This window comes from Gambusia affinis, linkage group LG05, assembly GCF_019740435.1.
Source record: "Gambusia affinis linkage group LG05, SWU_Gaff_1.0, whole genome shotgun sequence".
Classification (NCBI taxonomy): domain Eukaryota; kingdom Metazoa; phylum Chordata; class Actinopteri; order Cyprinodontiformes; family Poeciliidae; genus Gambusia; species Gambusia affinis.
The window spans coordinates 1,699,334-1,708,726 of record NC_057872.1 but is presented as its reverse complement, the minus strand read 5'-3'; positions in this window follow the sequence as shown (position 1 = coordinate 1,708,726).

The following is a 9,393-nucleotide window of genomic DNA, read 5'->3' as shown; positions in this document are numbered from 1 at the left end:
GTTTAAAACTGTCCCTACCCTCCCGACCTGCTATTGCCCTTTTACTTTCATGAACATCAAAAATAATTCATCAGTTCATCAGTTCATATATCTTCTCAAACGTCCAGTCGGTCGTTCCAAATGGCTGCTTCTACTATGCCAGATTCTGGCTCTGCTGGAGGTTTCTTCCTGTTAAAGAGAGTTTTTACTGTCCACTCTTGTTTATATATATGCTCAGTATGAGGGATTACTGTAAAGTCAATGACACAATTAGCAGAGACACAAGTAAGTTGTACCAGCAACCCTCCCAACCACTCTACGGGACAAGGGTGAATAGAAAATGGATGGATAAGTAAGTTGTTTCTCTTCCATTAGCATATTGAGCAGCACGTACAAGAGGATGATTGACAGCGCTAAGACCTGCCTCCTGGCTCTGATTGGTTGTTAATATTAATAACCAGGTCTGGAGCATTTCTGGAGTGTCCTTGGTTTGTAAATCATTTTAAGTATTAGTTCAGCTCCATGGGTGTAATTAGTCTCTCGCTCCAAGTTTCCCTTCTTTTCCCTTGCTGCTGCTGTACTACATTTATTCAGATTAGTTCATCTGGACCCTTTGTCATCTTTCACCCCTTCCTGGCTGTATAAGCTCACTGGTTCTCATTGATGTTCCATGACCTGTTCTCTCTGCAGATGTCCCAGTACAGTATCTTTATTTTAAGAAGTACACTGACCTAAGTCATAACACATCCTCTACACCTTCTGCTTCATTTCTGTGTGATTCTGATGCTGGGTGGTCTATAATGTTCTTCTGAAAATTCTTGAATTTTCAGAAGGGTAGAATCTGATATTAATATGAAGAAAGAATCCTGATATTTTATTCATAAACAGTTTATATGCAGCAGCCTAAGCTGCTGGACTTCTGCACACACACCAAACAATCTGGAGGTCACCTTGGTGTGGTGATGCACACTGCAGGATTATCGGGATTCCTAGAGAAATTTTATGAGCTGATATCAGACTACAGGTGTTCTTCTGTTAAATTAGTAAATGAGCAATAGAAAAGCTACCTCCTTATATACTGGTTCTTTACATTTCCAAACAGAAAAAAATAATTAATAAGTTACTGTGGTCCCCAAACTGTGTTTTAAAACATGCATTATTTATTCAAAACTAATTCATTCACTAAAAGGAAACAATAACTTTTCTACGTGAACCCATAATGAAATCATAATTTTAACATGCATGTTCTGTATTTATTCAAGTTATATATGTCTAAAAATAACACTTTGTTTCATCCACTGTTTGGATCCACTGCATCGCTGATTCTGTGAAACACTATTTGTGTTTCATTTGGATGGGATCCATGCAGGTCATCTCTGGATGGCCATAGGGAGTCCGATGTCTGTCTCCAGTGGTCCGTGGACATTTAGCCATTGATCTAAATTACATACGAAAAATAGAAAAAAACACCAAAGGGGGTATTTACTTAAGCATAAGTAACTTTAAAAAATATATTAATTCATGTCTTAATAATGTATACTGTGCAGTTTATTATCCACATGATGGTCTACCTAAACAGCCAGATGCCTCTTTCACTTGCCTTCAGCACCTAACTGTAGCAGGCTGTGCAGCTCAGTGTGAATAAACAGCACATCTCCTGCAGGGCTCAGGGTGGGACATGACAGGGGAATTTAGAGTCTTATAGCTTGCTCTCCTCAGAAGGATGCTAGACTGTCTTTGAAAAGAAACAGCTCCTGAAATAAGACACAGCTAAAACTAACTCTGATGAGCTTCTGCCAGACTGCCTGTTTTTATCTGGTAGTAGGACAGTTGAAGTACCAAAGCAGTACAACAGGGAAGATTGGAACATGCAAAGCATAATTTTATCCCACCGGCGCAAACGATCAGATGAGGTTTTTACTTATCAGACAAAATATACTTAGCATATAAATATAAGAACGTCACAACACATGTCTTAAGTGCATGCTCTCTTCTGACAATGTTTAGCCATGTTTTCCATTCACGACCATGGCCGCAGCGCATTCGTAATGAAAAACCTCAATCATTTTAATTCCTCCAGAATTTCACTACATCCTGAAAAGTAGCTAAACAAATCTCCTCACTGCTTTGCTATGTCCATTCACATATCATGATGCAGTGAGTCTGGTTTCATCCATATCATCCCAGTTAAACTCTATAATGATCTTCCATTTGCCTTTACTGTTCTCAACATCTTGTATTTATCTTAATGCAGGCATAAATGTGCAATCCAGGGATGCTGATGTTGCATCCATAACCTGAAAGTTCTGTGGTTGGTACAGTTCTCCTGGTTTCTGAAAGCTGTGTGACAGCACACTTGTGTCTTCCAATTGGTCATGGTCAGACCATGAGTATTTTCCTTTCCAGCTAGCTTGAAACGTCTGTCATTTTTATGCTTCGCATCTGCACTAATACTGTTCAGAGTTATTTTCTATCACAAATATGTCCTTTTATTTTTTTTAGCTAAATCAACCACTGCGCTGCTTTTCAGCAGGTTGCTGACCAGTACTGATAGATCATTTACTCAAAAGAGCTGGTTGCCCAGTTTTGTTCTTTTCCTGCCCAGCACCTTCAGTGGCTCTGCACTTCTTCATGACAGAACTTTGTTTTGATTGGTACCATGACAGCCAATGACATGTAAGGATGTGGGATCATACCATCATGTGAAAACAGACAGTAAGACAGTAGAGAATCTGTCCTTTCCCTCAGTAGACAGCAGTGAGGAGAAAACTGCTCACTGCTGTCTGACACCTGTACACAGAGCAACACCTGGTATTATATATAGACTTTATTTAACATAAGATATCATAACAGTTCTGTTCGATAGATTTTTTTGCAGCGATTTGTTCATTTGCTTTTGTGCTATATAAAAAAGATTTAATAAAAATTTTGCACAACAGTAATCAGTACCTGCTTTCAAAACAAATCAAATTAGCCATGTGTAAGACTCCTCATAAAGCACTCAATGGAAAAAGGGGTTATTAACATACATACAAAATATTCATGTTTGCAGAGTAAAATATGAGGCTATAAATGATAATAAATTAAGAGCCATTTGGGAGCTGAAAGACCTGGTTCTTCTGTGGAAGCTAAGCTAAAAGTGCTGCCACTCTGAACCCATCAGAAATCTTGGGTCCCATGACAAAAACTTAAATTGGGCCCCTTCTTTGCAGCTGCTGCTACAATTTCTTGAGTCTATTTGACCCATCAAACATCACAATTTTAAAGGCTTGCAACTGTTGCTTTCTTTGATTCTATACTGATACTAGCACAAAATTCACTAGTGAACAACAGTCCTCATACTGCATGTAAATAGGTTGCTCAATGTCAATGTCAATGTCAATGTCAAATTTATTTATATAGCACTTTAAAACAGGCTTAGAACTGCACCAAAGTGCTGTACAAGAGTGACAACAACACAAATAAATAAAAACAAAGTATCAAACACTAGTTCAATTAAATGCCAAGGAATAAAAATGAGTTTTAAGAAGCAATTTAAAATGATCCAGGCAGTGGGCAGACCTAATTTGGAAAGGTAAATTGTTGCATAGAGAAGGAGCAACAGCAGAAAAAGCCCGATCTCCTTTCCTCTCAAGTCGGGTCCGAGGAACTGTCAGTAAAAGCTGATTATTAGAACGTAGGGTTCTGGACACGGACTGAAATTTTAAAAGTTCCAGAAGATAAGGGGGAGCTAATCCATTTAAAGCTTTATAAGTTAATAAGAGAATCTTAAAATCTATTCGATAAAAAACAGGCAGCCAATGTAAAGAGGCCAGTATGGGCCTTATATGGTCACACTTCCTGGTTCCTGTGAGAAGCCGAGCCGCTGCGTTCTGGATCATTTGAAGTCGCTGCATCTGTGATTTATCCAGGCCTCTATATAATGAATTGCAATAATCCAAACGAGATGTGACAAAGTCCTTCAAAGTCTTTTAAACAAAAATAAGATTTAACTTTAGCTAAAATACGCAGGTGATAAAAACTTGATCTAACGACAGAGCTAACTTGTTTATCTAGCTTTAAACAACTATCAAAAGTAAAACCAAGATTCCTAGCAGAGGTCTGACAAAACCGAGCTAAAGAACCAAGAATCAGATCTGGATCTGTTGTGTGAAGACTCTGACCAAATAGTATAACTTGTGTTTTACTTTGATTGAGGTGAAGAAAGTTTTGTTCCATCCAAGATTTGACTTCTGTTAAACAATTGTTCAATAGTTGAAGAGATTCACTTTTGCCATTTTGTAGTTTGAGGGGCATATAAATCTGGACATCATCTGCAAAGCAATGAAATGAAACGTTAAACCTATGGAAAATCTGACCAAGAGGTAATAGATACAAAATAAACAAAATGGGACCTAAAATTGAGCCTTGGGGGACACCGTACTTTAAAGGTTTAGCCCCAGAACAACATTGGTCTAAATGAACTGAAAAAGTTCTGTTTTCTAAATAAGACTTAAACCATTGAAGTACCGGGCCTCTCAGGCCAACACAATATTTTAATCTATGTAAGAGAATCTGATGGTCTACAGTGTCAAATGCTGCGCTCAGATCTAAAAGTAATAAAACTGCGACATTGCCTGAATCAACTGTTAAAAGAAGATCATTATACACTCGAAGCAAAGCTGTTTCAGTGCTATGAGCAGCTTTAAACCCAGACTGAAATGTCTGTTATATTATTGTCTTTTAAAACATTTCAAGCTGAATAAAAACTAATTTTTCAAGGACCCTAGATAAAAAAGGGAGTTTTGAAATGGGCCTAAAATTTGCTAGTACACTTGAGTCTAGATTGGGTTTTTTAAGATGGGGTTTAACGACAGCATGTTTAAGTATTGATGGGACACAACCTGACTGCAATGAGGCATTTATCACCATTAAGATATATAGGCCAGAAGTAAGAAAAATGTCTTTTATCAGACGAGTAGGTAGACAATCCAAAGGATAATTTGATGGCCGCAGGTACTTAATTACTGAGGTGAGGTCATCTAAAGAAACTGGCTGAAAATGCTCCAGAACAGCTGTGCATTGTGGCATTTCTTGGAAATCTAAAACTAGTAGGGTATTCGAGCTTCTAAGAGCTACAATTTTTTCTATGAAAAACTTAGAAACAGCCTCACAAAGTTCAGCAGAGGGTAAAGGGCCAGATGTAGTCGAGGGATTAACAATCCTATCTAGGACATTAAAAAGGACTTGAGGCCTGTGCTTATTTGAAGCTACAAGATTAATTAAATATTTAGATTTTGCTAATTTGACATTATTCTGATAATTAAATGCTCAAACTTAAATATATGAATATGATGTTTAATTATTTCCTTAATTCACTAAATGCTAGTGAAATTGAGGCAACCTTTAATTATCTTTAGAAACATTTCTCTATATCTTTAAAATGATAGCGGCTCAAACAAAAATCTTTGTTGTACAAACCCACACAAACTTAGCACAAACGTTTGACACCAATTTTGTTTTATTTGAAGAAGGTGGTGGGGAGAGGCAAGTTCACTCAGGTCTTTGCCTCTTGCCCCCGGCTGAATCTCTAGTTATGTGTCACTATATACTTAGGTTTTTACCTTGGTGACCGTTCTCAGCCTGGCTTTGTTACAAAATATCTTCCACTGCAGATTCCTTCCCGATTTCCCCCGCTGTAATCTTAGCAATAATTGGAACAGATTCCGCTTTCACATCCGCTGCTGCGCACAAGCTAGAACCTTGCTTTCTCTTATTGTATTGGTCTCTCAGTTCAGTACGATGTTTTTATTGCCGTTAAATTGTCCTTAGCCCTTTTTTTATTGCAGAGGGAGGTGGGATCATTAGTAATTAACGGCTCCCTGTCGCCAACCGCCGCTTCTCTCTTTCACACTTTTCTTCCAGCTGCTGAACAAGCCAAACTGGTCCCCTATCAGCATATGAACCCTTCTATAGCAGATAACAAACAGCTCTCAATCTGCTGCTGTAAAATAAATTAAATATCAATTCAATGGAAACGGCTTTACTCGCTGTTACCGCGGTGTGTTCTCCCTGGATGTTGTTAAGGAAATATGACTATTTTGAGTGTTTAATACAGTTAATTTCATGCCATGTGCATTTAAGTAGATCGAACATTCTTATTTGGACAAATGCTAAACAGATGTAAGCCAGCCAGGAGACAGGAGATAAATATTCTCTTGGAGGAGTTTAACCAAAACACTATTCTCTTGAAAGGCTTTAAATCAGGTAGGCCATAAACCATATCCTCCCTGGCTCAGAGGTCGAAGGTCGGGGGTTTCTCAGAGAGGAGAGCTGCATCTGGAGTTGATCACAGCCTGGAATTTTAGGAACTTCAGATTTTTTAATACATTCTTAAATATTAATAGCGTGTGTCCGATTAAAGTATATTACCCAAGTTAGAAGTATTAATCTAGTAGATGATGAATGTATTGGAAAATGTATTATCAGTGACAATTTCAGAATCAAAGGAAAATTGTTTTAATTAGAAAAGGAATTCTACCTCATTTTGTTCTGTGACAAGACAAAGATTTAATTTTTGGAGATGCTGAAAACAGAAAAGCAGAAAACTAAGTTTGATGAAAATAACTTATAATTTTAACAAGTAGTAAACGACTTTTGATTTCTGCCGTAAACTTAGGGGAAGCTCTAAGTTTTTCCAAGGTAGCTGTTGTATATTCGACTGATTCAAAGACGAAAAGGAGTCGGGTGGATAATTTAACTGAACTTTAGTGAATAATAAAAAAGGGATGAACGAATCATACATTACAATACACGACAGAGTGTAGGTGCTCGGCTAACATAGCTCTTTCTCTCTGTAAAACCTCCTCAATTTTACCTCTTCGTCTAACCACCAGTTCTTCTTGAACTTGTACAAAGCATCATGGGATATTGAGTCCATTCTGTTAAACGACCACAAATAGTCAGTTTTGAACCAGATATTAACTATAAAATGCTAACTAGATTTATGAACTAACTGCAACTAAAATAGTTACCCGATATTAAATTATAATATCCCAAATAATAAGTCCTAAACAAATCCTGGTTAAACCCAAAACAAATTCTCAACAGTAGCTTTTGGTTGGTCAAAACAGGGGTACGCCCTATTTGCATATATTAACAAAAAGAAACGCCTTCACTAGAAAAGTGAATGCTCAATAATAAGAATTCAGATAGCTGCTCGATTCTGCTTTGCCTGCATCAGCTCTCTCCAAAGACATGTCTTTGCCTTTTCTTTCTCTGTCTTTGTCCTTCTTTCTGTCTTCTCTTTCTTTATTCTTTCTCTCAGGTAAAGAATGTATATCTCTGTAACTCTGCAGTTTCCTTGTTAATTCATACGGTGTTTCCTATTGGATTAAACTCTGTAGCACTGTGACGTCAGCACGCCTCGTTGTTTCCTGGCCGACGTGAAGCCATCCACTCAGGGACCCGGGAAGGAAGAGAGAGAGAGCCAAACTTTTCCATATTAAGCTAACTTAAAATATCTCTTTCTTAATAATGTCTCCCAGGTGGGCGTTTCAAAAATCCCCTGCGGAGTCAGACTGAGACGAGGCACGTCGTTCTTTGTGATGACCACAGGCGTTTTCCAAAAAGCTCTCCTAGAAAAAATGAAGGGTTTTTTACTGGAAGTAGCAATATTTCATTGTAATTTGTATATTTTTTGCTAATCTATATTCATGATAGAAGTTACATCTTTTTTTTCGGTTATTGTACAATATTTAGTAAAACTTGTTTATAGACACGCCGTCTGCAATCAGATAGCTGCTCAGTACAGAGCATTGTAATTGTGAGTTTAATCACTGGGAGCGACAGGAACACAGCGTTAAGTTTTATAATGTAATGACCATGAGTTAGCTGCGAGGTGACAGTAATAAAGACGAAAAAAGCAGCAAGGCTGGGAAGAGCTATGAGCTACAGGTTTGTGCTGACAGTATAAAACTGCAGTAGTACATAATATTAGCTTGGTGTGATGTGAATTTTGTTTTTCATTTGAATTTCAAAAATAATAAAGTTCATGAAGTGGTTGCAGCAAGTGTGCTTTATCGTTATGTTTGGGCCAGCAATGAATTTCTATAAGACAATATAAAATATCTGGGTTTATTTAGTCCATCAGAACCAGAACCTTAAGGTTTTCTGTTGCTGAGTGTCGCTGCAAATCAGCGGAGAAATGACTGCAGCTGCTGCGCTTCAGACCGTAATACGGAGAATCTCCCCACTGGACTAGAACCGAACCAAATCACACATTAACCTGTTATAGAAAGCCACTTGCCACTGGAAAATGGCTTTCTATAACCCTTGTGCTGTTCGTGTCTGTACTCCAATAATCAGACCAAGTTCTATTTGTGGCTGCAGCAGTAAGTGGGTTTTGAAAGTGGTCCCGAAACAATAAGGCAGAATATTTGTGATAAGCGGTAGTTTTCATCACCTACTGACAGACAAAGAAACAAAAAAAAAAAAAACAATTGGCTAAAAACTCTAAACTTGAAAAGAGAACCCAAAATGCTTTATGCATGCTCATTTCATTGTGTGGATAAAACAACCAACGGAAGAAAACCCACATCTGCTTTTCTTAGATATGCTTGTGCAGGTTATTTGTGGCCATTTCTTCGCAACACCATCCCTCCCCACAATAGCTGTTGGTAGCTATTGCTATCACAGCATAAATATTTCCCCATTTATGCTGTGATAGTTGGTGTTCCCACATATTTATAGCCTAAAAGCTCTGACGAAAGCCGGTAACCGAGTTGCTAACATGTAAAGAAATGGCGGTTCCGGTTTGTGGTGGAAGTCACGCCCATGAATCACACAAAGACTCATGGGGGCTAGGAATAAAGCGCATATGGCGCCCCTGGTCAAGATATTAGAGCAATTTATCTGACATCACAATGTGTTGTTAGGTACTGGTCAGCAGCCAATCACTGACAAATGGCGACTGCCTGGCACACGTGAGTGCTTCAATTCTGAAGCACGTACATAATCATGTATGCTTTAATGCCATACCTGCAGGTATTATGTTAATTATCTAAAGGCTTTTAACATCATTCCACGTTGGGTTTTGGTGACTGGCCTTCTGCAGGTGTTATGTTTTTTCCTGATTGGTGCTCTGCTGCTATAAAAGCTGCCATGTTGCAGCAGACAGGAGGCCGTTTTCCCTCTCCCTCCTCAGAACCCCATTAGGTTTGGTTTGTATCTTATGGTTTGGTTTTGTTAGGTTTGTCTTGCATTTGCTTATTTCTGTTTGGTTATGGGTTTTGCATTAGTCTATTTTGGTTTCTCATTTCAGATAACCCCTTTTCAGGTTTTATTTGTTTAGTATAATTTAATAAATTAAATTTTCATTTAATCAGACTATCCTTGTGTGGTTTCCTTTAACGTTACCCCACCAAACGAGCCTGG